The sequence below is a fragment of the Piliocolobus tephrosceles genome, chromosome 5 (assembly GCF_002776525.5).
Source record: "Piliocolobus tephrosceles isolate RC106 chromosome 5, ASM277652v3, whole genome shotgun sequence".
In the NCBI taxonomy this organism is placed as follows: Eukaryota; Metazoa; Chordata; class Mammalia; order Primates; family Cercopithecidae; genus Piliocolobus; species Piliocolobus tephrosceles.
This window is the reverse complement of record NC_045438.1, coordinates 158,027,552-158,043,396: the sequence shown is the minus strand read 5'-3', so window position 1 is coordinate 158,043,396 and position 15,845 is coordinate 158,027,552. Positions and strand designations below refer to the sequence as shown.

The 15,845-nt window shown below is 44.1% G+C and overlaps 1 pseudogene; it reads right to left on the bottom strand.

Annotated features, from left to right (window-relative positions):
* The window catches only part of LOC111521767, a 15,846-nt pseudogene extending 845 nt beyond the window's left edge, over positions 1 to 15,001 (bottom strand).
* Between the last annotated feature and the right edge of the window lie 844 nt (positions 15,002 to 15,845).

The following is a 15,845-nucleotide window of genomic DNA, read 5'->3' as shown; positions in this document are numbered from 1 at the left end:
AAAGTGCCTGATTTGCCTGAATGGCTTTGAGGGCTCGATAAGCCTTCCTCTTGTTCAGGAGATTTTCTGGAACCAAAGGAATTTTTCTTTGCTCTTGCTCCACCATCTTTCTAGTGTATTTGGTGGTTTTTCAAAGTAGTTACTGCTGTCATACCCCAAAGAGTGACATTTGTGGTCAAAAGTGTTCTTTATAAGGAAAACATTGAGATCTGTTTTGTGGCTTAAAAAAAAGAAAGTTGTGGTCGGGTGCGGTGGCTCATGGCTATAATCCCAGCACTTTGGAAAGCTGAGGTAGGTGCATCACCTGAGGTCAGAAGTTCAACACCAGCCTGACCAACATGGAGAAATCCCGTCTCTACTAAAAATACAAAATTAGCTGGGTGTGGTGGTGTATGCCTGTAATCCCAGCTACTCAGGAGACTGAGGCAGGAGAATCACTTGTACCCGGGAGGCGGAGGTTGCAGTGAGCCGAGATCGCGCCATTGCCCTCCAGTCTGGGCAACAAGAGTGAAACTCTGTCTCAAAAAAAAAAAAAAAAAAAAAAAAAGAGAAAAGAAAGTCAGTTGCAAGGATGAAACAAGAAGACAACAAATTTCCATCAGAAGGTCAGGTGGCAACCTTTGAAGAGTACTGCAAATTACATGAGATTCTGGAAGCTCAGATCAAAACGTAGTTCGGGTTTTTACCAAAGAGACGTTCTGTAGATCAGCTGATTTGACATCATTCATTGGCAAAATTTTAGAAGAGTCAACACAGGGAGAAAAAAAATCCTGTGGACAGAAGAAAAAGAAGACGAGATTGCAAGTCAGTAATGGCCCACTAAGAACGTCAAAGAGGGCCGGGCGCCGTGGCTCATGCCTGTAATCCCAGCACTTTGGGAGGCCAAGGCGGGCGGATCACAAAGTCAGGAGATGGAGACCACGGTGAAACCCCGTCTCTACTAAAAATACAAAAAATTAGCCGGGTGTGGTGGCGGGTACCTATAGTCCCAGCTACTTGGGAGGCTGAGGCAGGAGAATGGCGTGAACCCGGGAGGCGGAGCGTGCAGTGAGCCCAGATCACGCCCCTGCACTCCAGCCTGGGCGACAGAGCCAGACTCCCTCTCAAAAAAAAAAGAACATCAAAGAGAGGACTACATTCATTTCCTTTTTACAAAAGATTACTAGCCTAAAGAATCTTTTCAAAATCAGTATCTTGACTTTTAAAAAAAAAGCTTTTCTTAAAAGCTTTTTAAGAAAATCCATTTTATTCTTGTGGCATTGATGAAGAATTACAAGCTGGATGATTATATCATTTTAAGTGAGACAAACTTCACTGAGCGACTTACCCAGGAATACTTACTTCCTGTAGGTAGATTGTCCCTGGAAGTACACGAGACCCCCTCAGCCTTCATCAGTTGGCTAAGGGTTGCTGCCAGCCTCAGTTTCTTCTTGATTCAACATTATTGACCAAGAGGAGGCTCAACATTCTTATTCAGAAAAGAGGCTTCTTGGCTCAACTTTTATTTAGGTTGTCTCTGCTACCCAGTTCAGAGATGCTCTCATCTCATAAGATGAATTTGACATAAAAATGCCTCCATTTCTCCATGCCTTAGGACCAGTGTTGTTAACTATGACCTTGAATGGGACAGAAGCATGCTACACTGACAACATAAAACACTGCTCCAAATAAGTGTATGCTCATGTAACAATATATTATTTTAATATATTCTATTTATCAGAGATGCCAGTAGCTTTTTCTTCATATAGCTCATTGTTGAGACCCCAGGCACACAGTAGATAGTCTGTGAACAGTTGTTGGAGGAGCAGACAAATGAAACGTTGCTTGTGCTTCTAGAGTTCTTTGCTCAAGTTGATTTTTCCAAATATCTGAATTTGGAGGCGAGCTCTTGTCCTAATAGAGATCCAAGGAGAACTGTTAGGTAAGGATTTTTGAGGGGTTGTACTCCAATCACATTTAGCTTTCATAGGGATTGTGCACTGAAACCCTAGGAGATGCTTTGAAAATCTCTAAGAATACATATTACGAATTCAACCCAGTCATTTTGCTGATATATTAAAAGGCAACATTTTTATTAATTTATGAAGTGCTGTCTCACCAGTTCTAGGCAATAAAGAAGTTTACAAGGTCAGTCAGGATCTGAACAAAGAATAAAGAGAAAGAGAGTCTGAAACTGGCAATGCTGTCAGGAAATTGGTGGGTACAAAATGAATTGGGGTGATGGCCCAGCGTGGGACATTGAGGATCAAGTGACCCGGCATAATGTAGATGCCAAGACTGCAAAAAAAATGACACGAGATCCTGACAGAAAATAATTGGTACTTATTTGCATATAATTTCTTATATGTTTTATAAGTTAATTGAGGTCAAAATGAACATAAATTCCCGTCGGCCCGTGTATTTTCATCTTATGCATCCCCAGTTCCCACCAGCCTCTGCTGAAGGAGGTCAGGCTAACCCATTCAGAAAAAGAAGAAAAAACAAAATCCCTGCTTAGCCCAACCTAAGGCAGTGGTTCTCTAAGTTCATCCTGCAGCACTGCCAAGGGTCTTAATCCATCATCTCCGGCCTCACCTTCCTCTTCTCATCACCATCTTAACATTAAAGTGCCAGACAGGCTGCTCACACTCAAGCAAGTGATTTCCTTCACTCCTCATCACAATCCTTGTTTTGCAGATGATGAATCTGAAATACAGAGAGGTTTAGTACCAAGGGCAAGTCACCCAGCTGCTAACAGGAATTCCAATCCAAACAACCGGCTTCAAAGCCAGTGCTTTTAATTAAACCTCATGCTCTCTTGAACCATTCCTCCATAAATCAGAAAACCTCTAGCCCACCAGAATTGCATGACTATCAGAAATCAGGATGTCCATCTCCCTCTGAGCACCCCACTGGACCATAAAGACTCCCCGGTATCATGGAGACACAAAAGGCCAGCCCATTCACACCCACCCCTTTCCCTTTTCCATGCCACCAACCCCAGGAGGCTACTTGGGCTTGGAAGCTTCAGCCTCAGGCCACCCTGGTTTCCATCAATCTTCCATGAATCTTCCCACACAAGAAACAGTGCTCTAGGCACTCCCAGACTTGGCTGACATATTTCTTCTACAATTTATGACCCCCTAAGTGCAGACACCTAGAAAGTAAGCCTAATTCTGAGTCTGAGATGGAAGGTGATCTTGACGAAGGCCTCACTTTCCTTTCTCATTCACCATGAAGCAGAAACTATATTCATCAGTTTCCATGCTAGAGAAATTTTGAATAGAAAATGACGGAAAAATACTTTTTCTATCAGGAAAAAAAAAAAAAAAAAAGACAAGGCGGCTGGGTGCAGTGGCTCACGCTTGTAATCCCAGCACTTAGGGAGGCTGAGGCGGGCAGATCATGAGATCAAAAGATCGAGACCATCCTGGCCAACATGATGAAACCCCATCTCTACTAAAAATACAAAAATTAGTTGGGCATGGTGGTGGGTGCCTGTAGTCCCAGTTACTTGGGAAGCTGAGGCAGGAGAATCGCTTGAACCCGGGAGGTGGATGTTGCAGGGAGCCAAAATTGTGCCACTGCACTCCAGCCTGAGTGACAGAGGAAAACTCAAAAAAAAAAAAAAAAAGACAATGTGAAGAACAATGTGTATAATAGATTTCTATTATGAAGAGGAAGATAAAAATCTGTAACATGTACAGTCATGTGACACAAAATGACACTCAGTCAATGACAGACTGCGTATACCATGGTGGTCCCATAAGATTATAAAGGAGCTAAAAAATTCCTATTGCCTAGTGACGTTGTCGCCATTGCAATGTCTTAGTGCAATGCATTACTTATGTGTTTGTGGTGATGCTGGTGTAAACAAACCTACTTGACTGCCAGTCATATGAAAGTAGAGCGCACACAAGTATAAGTATGACTCATAACACTCCGTAGTGATAATAAATGACTATATATCCTGGTTTATGTAGTCACTGTACCATACTTTTTATCGTCATTTTAGAGTGTACCTTTCTCCTTATATTTTTAAAAGGCAACTGTGGAACAGCCCAGGCAGGTCTCTCAGGAGGGATTCCAGACGAAATTGTTACCACAAAAGATGACAGCTCCCCTGAAAACCTTCCAGTGGGGCAAGATGTGGAGGCAGAAGATACTGATATTGATGATCCTGACCCTGTGTAGACCTGGGATGTGTGTGTTTGTGTATCAAGGTTTTTAACAATGTTTTAAAAGGTAAAAAATAAGTAATTATAAAAATATAAAAAAGCTTACAGAATAAGGATACTGTACAGCTGTACAATATGTTTTTTAAGCTAAGTATCATTGCAAAGGGACCAAAAGGTTAAAAAAGCTTTTTTAGTTTGTGTAGTAAGAAAGTTACAGTAAGGCCGGGCATGGTGGCTGATGCCTGTAATCCCAGCACACCGGGAGGCCAAGGCAGGAGAATTGCTTGAGGTCAGGAGTTCGAGACCAGCCTGGCCACCATGGTGAAACCCTGTATCTACAAAAAATACAAATATTAGCTGTGCATGGTGGAACACGCCTGTGGTCCCAGCTACTCCAGAGGCTGAGGTGGGAGGATCACGTGAAACTGAGATTTAATGAGCTGTAGTTGCACCACTGCACTCCAGCCTGGGTGACAAAGCGAGACTGTGTCTCTATAAATAAATAAATCAGCAGATAAATGATAGACTAAGAGAGACTTTCGACTGTATAATGTTTTGTATATTTTCATTTTTGACCCATGTGAATATATTATCTATTCAAAAATCTAGGCCGGCACAGTGGTTCATGCCTATAATCCCAGCACTTTGGGAGACCAAGGCAGGAAGATCATGAGGTCAGGAGTTTAAGACCAGCCTGGCCAAGATGGTGAAATCCTGTCTCTACTAAAAATACAAAAAAAAAACTAGCCAGGCGTGCTGGCGGGTGCCTGTAATCCTAGGTACTCGGGAGGTTGAGGAAGAGAATTGCTTGAACCCAGGAGGCAGAGGTTGCAGTGAGTCGAGATCGAGCCACTGCACTCCAGCCTGGGTGACAGAGCGAGACTCAAAAAAAAAAAAAAAAAAAACTAACAGGTTGATTTTTAAATTTAAAATATATATATGACCATCAGAAGTATTAACATTGATTGCCTCCGAACAAAGAAACCACAAGGTAGAAAAATGATGTATTTGTTTCTTACAGCTGCCAGAACCAAGTGCCACAAATCACGTGACTAAAAACAACAGAAATTTAGGCTGGAGGCAGTGGTGGCTCATGCCTGTAATTCCAGTGCTTTGGAAGGCCAAGGCAAAAGGTTAACTTGAGGCCAAGAGTTCAAGACCAGCCTGGGCAACATGACAAGGCCTCATCTCTACAAAACTAAAAAATAGAAAAATTAGTCAGGCATGGTGGCATGAACCTGTAGTCCCAGCTACTTGGAGGCCGAGGCAGGAGGACTGCTTCAGCCAGGAGTTCAAAAGTGGGCCTGGGGAGTCATGACTGCAATCCCAGCCCTTTGGGAGGCCACGGTAGGTGGATCACCTGACGTTAGGAGTTCAAGACCAGCCTGGCCAACATGGTGAAACCTGGTCTCTACCAAAAACACAAAAATTACCTGGGCGTGGTGGTGGGCATCTATAATCCCAGCTACTTGGGAGGCTGAGGCAGGATAATCACTTGAACCCGGGAGGCAGTGGTTGCAGTGAGCCGAAATTGTGCCATTGCATTCTAGCCTTGGCAACAAAAGCGAAACTCTGTCTCAAAAAAAGAAGTGCACTGAGCTATGATCCCACCCCTGCACTCCAGCCTGGGCAACAGAGCAAGACTCTGTCTCTAAACAACACACACACACACACACACGCACACAGGAATTACTATTTTACAGTTCTAGAGCCTACAAGACCAAAAACAAGGTGCCATGCTCCCTCTAAAACTACGGGTGGAATCCTTCTTTGCCTCTCCCTAACTTCTGGGGGTGGAGGGGGCTGGCAGTCACTGGGGTTCCTTGACTTGCAGATGCATCACTCTACTGGCTACTTGAACACTGCAGGTGTTCTCCCTGTCTGTGTCTGTGCCCAATTTTTCCTCTTCCTTCCTGTAAGGACACTAGTTGTATTGCAACAAGGGCCCCCAAACTCAAGTGTGACCCCAGCTTAACTAATTCAATCTGCAACAACCTGATTTCCAAATCAGGCTGCATTCTGAGGCATTGGGGGTTAGGACTTCAACCTATCTTTTGGGGAGACACCATCCAACTTGTAATAAACAGGGTAGGGAAATTTTTTGCAGTGTTTCCTTTTACAATGTTTTATTTTTTCATGCCATGTGCAAAAAAGAAATGTATAACACTTACAATTTTAAAAGACTGACATCACAAATTAGTACGTGGTTGGAAAAGGGATGTTCTGTGTTTAGGCTGTATTCTGAAATCTTAGTGTAGGAAAATTCTGTCTGCACTTGGGTGTGCTTTCTTTGGGGTTCACTTTACTTTTAGCACATTCCCAGTATACAAAAGAAAAGTAAAAAATACACACGATAAGTATATGCATGTTTACACAAGCCCTGATCTTTTTTTTTTTTTTTTTTGAGGTGGAGTCTCACTCTTTCGCCAGGTTGGAGTGCAGGGGTATAACCTCCGCCTCCCAGGTTCAAGCAATTCTCCTGCCTCAGCCTCCCAAATAGCTGGGATTACAGGCGCACACCATCACGCCCAGCTATTTTTTTTTTTTTTTTTTTGTATTTTTAATAGAGACGAAGTTTCACCATACTGGCCAGGATGGTCTTGATCTCCTGACCTCATGATCCGCCTGCCTTGGCCTCCCAAAGTGCTGAGATTACAGGCGTGAGCCACCGCATTTGGCCCAAGCCTTGATATTTTTATTACCTTAGGACAGTCATAGTGGGATCCCACTGACACGGTCACTTTAACACAACTGGCACAAAGTATACTGCATTTTGGGTTTATCCAGTAAATACAGGAAGGAGCAAATATGTATCACCCAGGATTCCCCTCCCCAGCATTTATTAATTACTCAGTGAAACCTAACGGCATCATCATTAATTCAGATGACACCCATTCACTTAGAAAACCATGGGAGATTTCAGGGCTAAAGAGCCATCATCCACAAAGTGGCTGATATTTCTACTGCAAAATTCTGGAGGATTTGTTTTGTCAGAATGAAAAAACAGTTAATGTGTTTGCTGGCAAAAATTCAGAGTTTTGGGGGGTTTGAGGGAAGTGGGAAGGCTGATGAGGACTCTCTGCTCACAGAAAACCCAGCGTGAAAACTCAGTACAAAGTCTTCACTGACAGAGAAATTCAACACTTCGTTTTCTTTAAAAAGATCTATTCAACTGAAAAATTAGGAAACCGAATTTAGTCTCACTGCTTTTTAAGAACACATTTTTCTCTCTAAATGCACCCATTTCCAAATCTCCTTTGATTACTGTCTCTTGTTTAACATTTTTCCAGCCAAGAGATCTAAACCTTCACAAAATGTATCCGATTAACTTAATTTTATTTTAGTTACTTTAGATGCAAGATCCCCTGCCAGTCACTATGAAGAACACAGATATAAATAAAACATAGGCCCTACCCTCAATAAACTTGTCAACCCACCCAGTAAAGGAAACAGACATAAACAACTAACCCAACACAGAACAGAACGAGAATTTCCCCCATGCTTTATTAAACAGGGCCTCATTGTAGCTGAAGCATGAACAACATTACATTTATTAACTTTATTATAAAGGATGTTAGATAAATAATGATGATGATGCCAGGATCACAGAGGTTAAACAGAGTTAAAGCAGGGTTAAATACAGTTACAAGAAATATGCGATAAAAAGTCAGGAGAAGAGACAATTGCTTCTGACTGGGGAGATCAGAGATGCTTTATGAGATGAATTCGTAAGCTGGGATTTGGAGGGTAGGAAAGTGTTTTTGTTGTTGTTTTCTGAGTGAGAGGGATGGCATTGTAGGCTGAGCAAAGGTCAGGAGGAGTCCTGTAAGTTCCTGACATATTCAAGGCAACGCAGGAAGCCTGGAGCAGCCAAAGCACAGGGTGTTTGCAGGCATTTAATGGAACAAAAGTCTAGAAGGGCAGTTTGGGGTAGGCTTGGGGAAGAGCTTACCTGCCAGGCTAAGAGGAGGTTAATTTTTACAAAAGAAAGACTGCTGCAGTTTTTCGAGGACGCAATTTATGTAAGTGGACCCATGTTTAGCAATATAATTCTAGGCTACAATGAAATACTCAGCATTAACCCAGTGTGGCCAATGGACTGGAGTGAAGAATACCTGGATACGAGGCTCTCAGAGGGAAAGTCTTGGTGTTAGCTCATTCCCAGCCTGATTATACAACCACTTTACATTGTCAAAGCACTCTGCAGTTTTATGGTAGCGTTTATTTCACCTAATCCACCCAAAATCCCTATGATCTCTGTGTGTGTGTGTGTGTGTGTGTGTGTGTATAAAACAATGGTAATTTTACAGATGAGGAAATGGAAGTAAACCCCATTGTAAGTGGCTCACCCACAGCCCAAAACTGCCAATTCCTCAGCCTCCAAACTCACTCCTCTTTCCACAAAACCACAGCCAACTCCAAGCATGTCCATCTTTACTTTAGAGTGGGGGTTATTTCCTTGAAGATATCTAATGTGGTAGATAAAAAGACAGAAATATTTGGGAGTTAAAAACTAGTTTCCTCTTAACAAAAATTGCCTCTTTACACGCGCGCGCGCACACACACCCCCCAAAACTTGAGCACAAAGATTTAGAGCGAAGCAAATGTTAGCAGTCAACTTTTAAACTTTTGGAAATGGTGTCATTAAAGGAATAACAACCACAATAACAAGACTACAATAAAACAGTCAATACTCATATGGTGTGAATGAGAAGAATTGTTTGTTATATTCTCTCAGGAATGTGGGTCAACCTTCTCATGCTTCCCCTACAGCCTGTCTGAAGCATTAACAAATGGCTTTTGTGTCCCTGTCTATGTGACTATGGTATGTAACTGGACAAGCGGCTACTTCACACAAGAAGGGTTTATATATAAAGGTTTATATCTACCCATGGCCCCAGACAGAGCCTTCTGCCCCAGATGGATTGAAATGTGATTTGAGAAGTACTGTGGTTTGGTTCCCACCCCCGCCCCCTTAGCCCTGTTTTGGGAAGTCACTAACTCCAGTTGACTGGGCTTTGCCCTTTGTTGGCAATGAGTCCCAAGCCAGATTTTCTGCTAGCACACCCTAATGTGTTCATTGGCTCCTTAGGACTACCCAGGATGTCTTTGTGGGTGGCAGGGCTTTTTATTTTTTAAATTTTGTCGGAAGGAGGAAAAGGGGCTCTACTATTCTTTGTAAATGAGGCCATTTCAGGTAAAGCTATTTTTGTGACCATTTTCATCCCCTTTTCTCCCTCAAGCCACCTTTCCTCCCCCTCTTAACTCACTTCTTTAGTAATTGTGATCATTTCTACTTTCTCAACTGTTAGTCTATTAGTACATTTTCCCACTTATCTTATGTTCTACTGTTTAAATGTCTTTATATAGTGAAAAATTCCTTCCAAAGCTGTCTCTAAATTTTCAGATCTTGGACTCAACAGTTTCTTAGGTTAAGCTTTGGGCAAGATACAGAAGTGGTAATCACAGTTAGTCCAAAGGATAAAAACTGCAAACCAAAATAATAAATTATGAACAACCTTGTGAAGGGATTTTATTGCTTTCTCTGTGTTTTAAAAGTTGATATCTTAACCTCTACATAAATAAAAGCAAACATGATTGCAAATTCAACAATAAATCAACATATTATTAACTTGTAATTAATAATATGGAAATTCATCCATCAAAAGCTCACCCTTCTAGAGGTGTCGTTTTGTCTAGCAGCTTTGTTTTGCAGCAGGGAAACTGAGGCCAAACGTTGGTTTTTCTGTGCTCCTCCAGGGTTAACTAATTTCTGAGGGAACTAAAGGAATATATGAGAATTCACTTCCCTATTTTATGAGGCACAGGGTGAGGGGTTTCCCTACATCAAGCCATGAATCAGGGGGATTTTTTTAATTGGTGAAATAATAACAGATTTTTGGACAAAGCAGCCAGAGTAGTTGCGTTTTTTTTTTTTTTTTTTCTGAGATGGAGTCTCGCTCTGTACCCCAGGCTGGAGTGCAGTGGCGTGATCTTGGCTCACTGCAACCTCCGCCTTCCGGGTTCATACCATTCTCCTGCCTCAGCCTCCCACGTAGCTGGGACTATAGGTGCCCTCCACCATGCCCGGTTAACTTTTTGTATTTTTAGTAGAGATGGGGTTTCACTGTGTTAGCCAGGATGGTCTTGATCTCCTGACCTCGTGACCCGCCCATCTCGGCCTCCCAAAGTGCTGGGACTACAGGCGTGACCCACCGCACCCGGCCAGTTGCTGCTTTTTAACCAACTGGACAAGTCAGTCACAATAGCTAAACTAGGTGGCGAGATCTCAGCTTACTGCAGCCTCTGCCTCCCTGGTTCCAGCAATTCTCCTGCCTCAGTCTCCTGGGTAGCTAAGATTATAGGCATATACAACCACGCCCGTCTAATTTTTATATTTTTAATAGAGACCAGGTTTCACCATGTTAACCAGGCTGGTCTCAAACCCCTGACCTCAAGTGATCCACCCGCCTCGGCCTCCCAAAGTGCTAGAATTACAGGCGTGAGCCACCATGCCTGGCCTAAACTCGTAGTCTTAAACACACAGCCTGAGTTAGTGAGTCAAGTTTTCCTCCCTAGCCCAGTGGTTCTCAATTTCTCACTATTATCACTTCCTCAATATAAAGTCTAACAAGAGAAATTGAATATGAAGGAGTTACATTTTGTCAGGTAGGGTTAGTTTGAAGGACTACAGACCATTGTAACATCTGAGATTTGTTTCATCTCCCAGGAACCAATTTTGATATCTTAACCTCTACATTTGTATCACCCCAGTTGAGAATGCATGCTATAGCCTAATTCCATATATTAAAATAAGTAATCAGTCCAGCCCCACTCTGTGTATAAATCTTTACTGGAACTTACTTCACTGTTCTGTAATTATATTTGTATTCATCTGCCTCTCACCAGGCAATAAAATTCTCAATGGGATTTTTTTTACTTCCTAGAAAAGAGCTCAAAAGTGTTGAATAAATGAACGAACAGATGAATAAATGAAATATAAAGATTGATTGGCACAATCCAGAAGCCAGTATGTTCTTTTTTTTTTTTTTTTTTTTGAGACGGAGTCTTGCTCTGTCGCCCGAGCTGGAGTGCAGTGGCCAGATCTCAGCTCACTGCAAGCTCCGCCTCCCGGGTTTACGCCATTCTCCTGCCTCAGCCTCCCGAGTAGCTGGGACTACAGGCGCCCACCACGTCGCCCGGCTAGTTTTTTGTATTTTTAGCAGAGACGGGGTTTCGCCGTGTTAGCCAGGATGGTCTCGATCTCCTGACCTCGTGATCCGCCCGTCTCGGCCTCCCAAAGTGCTGGGATTACAGGCTTGAGCCACCGCGCCCGGCCCAGTATGTTCTTAATAGCTCTGCCTCTTCATTCCTTGAGTAACAGACCCGAGGTTCAAACAGTAAAGGCATCTCCAGGTGTTGCCTCAGACAAGTGACTACTGTGAAAAGGCACTAGGTTTCCAAACACCTACGAAGTCTTGGCCACTTTTTGGAGGATAACAGGTGCAGGAGGCAGTGACAGAGACTTGAAGTTTGTTTGATGTCTTTGTGACCATTTCTCTACTACATACAATAGGGTGTAGGAAGTAGTAATTATGCTGTCTCAAAGCAGCATTGCAAGTTTACTTACAAAAACGAACACTTAACCTTTCTCACTGTTGTGCCTGGACTGGTTGCCTAGAGTGATGGCCAACAGCAGGGCTAATGGCCCAGGCAAGGCAGAACAGGGCACCCTGCAATTAGGAGGAAGGATATCCCTAAAGAAGCCAAATCTTCTCCAACAGTAGTTCCTCCATTAAACCAGGAGTCTCTGTCTCATTCTCAACAGATCCATCACCGTTCACATTCCAAAACACTCAAAGTTTCAATCAGTTTCAGCGGTTGCTGCTGCAGAGTAGGTTATTGTAGCTACTAACAATTACAGATAAGAAACAGCATATAATAATAATAACAGAAACAACAGTATATTCACGGAGCATTCCAACATTTACGAAGTGTTTTCATAAATAGATGGAATTTTATCTTCACCACACTGTGAACAATATAGACTAGATGGGTATTAACTGCATTTTATAGACAAGAAAGCTGAGGGCAAATGATGGGAACTCCTAGGATAGTAGTCTCTTCATTCTGGTGTAACAGATTCCTGAGTTCCAGATGAGGCACTGCCGATTACTCACTGGTGGCCTAAGTCCCATCACTTACCTGCTCTCAGCCTTGTTTCCCTTATTTAAAAAATAAAGACAGGAACAACAGCACCTATCTCAAAGGGTTGCCGAGAATTTAAATGAGGTAAAGTCTATGTGGCACTGAGCGCGGTAACTAACAAAAGATAATGGCTAAAAAAAAAAAAAAAAAAAAAAAGTTATTAGTATTAGTACTTGTATTTATTTATTTTATTCCCTATTTTGGTAAGAAAGTACTTGTGGCCGGGCGCGGTGGCTCACGCCTGTAATCCCAGCACTTTGGGAGGCCGAGGCTGGTGGATCACCTAAGGTCAGGAGTTCGAGACCAGCCTGACCAACATGGTGAAACCCTGTCTCTACTAAAAATACTAAAAGTAGCTGGGCGTCGTGGTGTTCGCCTGTAATCTCAGCTACTCAGGAGGCTGATGCAGGAGAATCTCTTGAACCCAGGAGGCGGCGGTTGCAGTGAGCTGAGATCGTGCCATCGCACTCCAGCCTAGGCGACAAAGGGAGACCCCACCTCAAAAAAAAAAAGCACTTGTATTTAGATTACATAAAATATTAAGCAATATGTGCAAAGCTAAAATGATACGAATCCAGCAGCTCTCAAGGGGAACAGAAAAATATTCAAATTGTCCTAGCTATTTACAAAAAAAAAAAAGTATTTTTGACTGCTAACAAATAAGACATAGAAAAATGATCCCATTAAGGAAATATAAGATGTCTTCCTTAAAACCATATTTTTTATATGACTTTCATCAGTAGACTTCACATCCCCTTTCCACAACTCCATTTCATAAAGAAGAATCTGGAGGGTAACAGTTATTTTCCCAAAGTTAGACAGGAGGCCATTTGCCCAGCATGTAAAATAATACATCGGCCAAAACAGGCCAATTCAAAATATTAGCTTCATAAGAAGATGGGTTTCTGTCTGTTTTGTTTGCTTACTGTATCCTCAGGGCCTGGAATAGTTCCTGACACATAGTATGTTATCAGAAAATATTTGGTGAATATTGAAAATATTGAGTGCCTGAGAATCTTGTTTTTTTTTTTTTTTTTGAGACTGAGTCTCGCTCTGTCGCCCAGGCTGGAGTGCAGTGGCGTGATCTCGGCTCACTGCAAGCTCCGCCTCCCAGGTTCATGCCATTCTCCTGCCTCGGCCTCCCGAGTAGCTGGGACTACAGGCGCCCGCCATCACGCCTGGCTAATTTTTTGTATTTTTAGGAGAGATGGAGTTTCACGATGTTAGCCAGGATGGTCTCTATCTCCTGACCTCGTGATCCGCCCACCTAGGCCTCCCAAAGTGCTGGGATTACAGGTGTGAGCCACCACACTCAGCCCAGTGCTTGAGCATCTTAATTCATCTTCAGATATTATCAAGGAGATTGTTCATTGAGTTATTTAACTTTCTGCTGTTGGGTCATTCAGTCATTCACTTATTCAATACACACCTATATAGCACCTACTATGTGCCAAACTCTGGGCTGGGTGCCAGGCATAAAAATGTCAGAAGAAGGCCAGGTGTAGTGGCTCATGTCTGTAATCCCAGTACTTTAGGGAGGCCAAGGCAGGTGAATCACCTGAGGTCAGGAGTTCAAGACCAGCCTGGCCAATATGGTGAAACCCCATCTCTACTAAAAATACAAAAATCAGCTGGGTGTGGTGGCAGTCATCTGCAATCCCAGCTACTCAGGAGGCTGAGGCGGGAGAATTGATGGAATCTGGGAGGTGGAGATTGTGGTGAGCCAAGATCATGCTCCTGCACTCCAGCCTGGGCAACAGAGTGAAACTCTTTCTCAAAAAAAAAAAAAAAAAAAAAAAGTGCCAGAAGATCACCTGCTATAGGAGCGTACCTCTGATATGAAGAGAGGAAGGAAAAAGCAAACATGTAGGGCAGGTGTGGAGGACGATGAGATTGCCTCTCCCCTCCGCTTCTCCTGGGCATTGCCTTGGGCTCTTCTTTCTGCACAGATTTTGAAGAAGTTTGAGTCTGTAACAAGCTTTCTATTTCAAAAGAAAAGAAACAGGAGCGTTTTGTGATTTTATTTCCACTCTGACCCACCGGCTCCTGCACTTCTACATTTGTGGTTGTGCCATTGCTGCCACTGTTGTTCCTGTCCAGGGAAACACCAGTGGCCAACCCAGATCGGATACAATGGTGCAGCTCTGGACTGAGTCTCCAACCACATTAGCCATAGGCAGCATTGTTGCTGCCGCTGCTGTTATTTTAATTATGATTGTACGTTAACCACCACCTTCCTTCCTCTGCCTCCCTTCAGCTGCAATGATGTATGTTACTTTTTGGTAACTGGATTTCATTAACATTTATGAACTCTCATAAAGTAGTAGAAAAAGCAATTTGTGTGGAAGAATTTTCCACCTCATTAAACAGTGTTCTTTTGGGGGTCAAGCTGATTTTTTTTGTTGTTAGATTTTTTTATAGGTCCTTTGTCCTTCCCTGAGCCCTGGGGGATGAAAGGAGAACCGTCCATCCAGCGCGGGGCTTGTGCGCCCTAGAGGGCGCTGGGCCCCCGCGCGCTTTCCGGGCTGTACCCGCCGACTTTCCACCCTCCCCAAGGCCCAGGTGCCCACCGTGGGTAGCTGTGGCCTTTCCCCTCCTTGGCCAAATCCGACTACCTCGCCGCCTGCGAATGGCATCGCCTAGCTGAGGGCAGCCTGCGGCAGGTCCCCGGGCCTGAGCACTCCTCCCATCTGGGGCCAAAGAGGACGCTCTGGGCTTTTTCCCAGACCCAGGGTGCGCGACATGCTAGTGCCTTTCGAGGCACGGTCTCAACATAAGCTCTTGTCCTTCGACGCCCCCTTGGCACAAGCGCACTGACGCCCTCCGCCCAACCCCCCTTGCCTTTGAGGCGGGCTTCAACCCTGGGGGAAGCGAGAGGAGAGGCCTGAATTCTCTGGCGCAGTCTTTTCCAGACAGAGGCCTGGTGTTTCCAGCTCAGTTGCATCTTCCAGCCGCGGGCTCGTGGCCCAAACAGAATGTGGTTGCTTTCACACCAGGACGGCAAGCGGAGTCTGCCTCAGTAAGCAGCGAGTTGCGGCAGTCCGGACGGGTGCCGCCCCCACACACTCCCCAGCGGTCCCCATCTCGAATCCACCGTCCAGGTCCGGGCCCCGGGAAGACCCAGAGGACGCGCTGGAGCCCCTCAAGGGAGTCAGGGGGAACAATGCCCGAAAGAGGAGCCTCCCCGACCTCCGGTCCAAAGGAACTGGGGATGTGGCAGCGATTGAGGGGGGCCTAGGTTAGGGACACGCTGCTCTCGCTTGTTCCCAAGCCCAGGCCAATCACCAGCCTCTAACCTCCTCCCCCCACCCCCACCCCCACCCAGGAAGTTAACAAACGCCCCTACTGCCTTGACTCTTAGGGGGAGAAAGAGGACACCTGAGGACTCCTGCCTGAGGGCGCTATAAAGTAACCAGGAACTGAGTGACAGGTGCTGGGAGAAATTAACATGCAAAGACCAGCTTTTTCTATTCTATATAT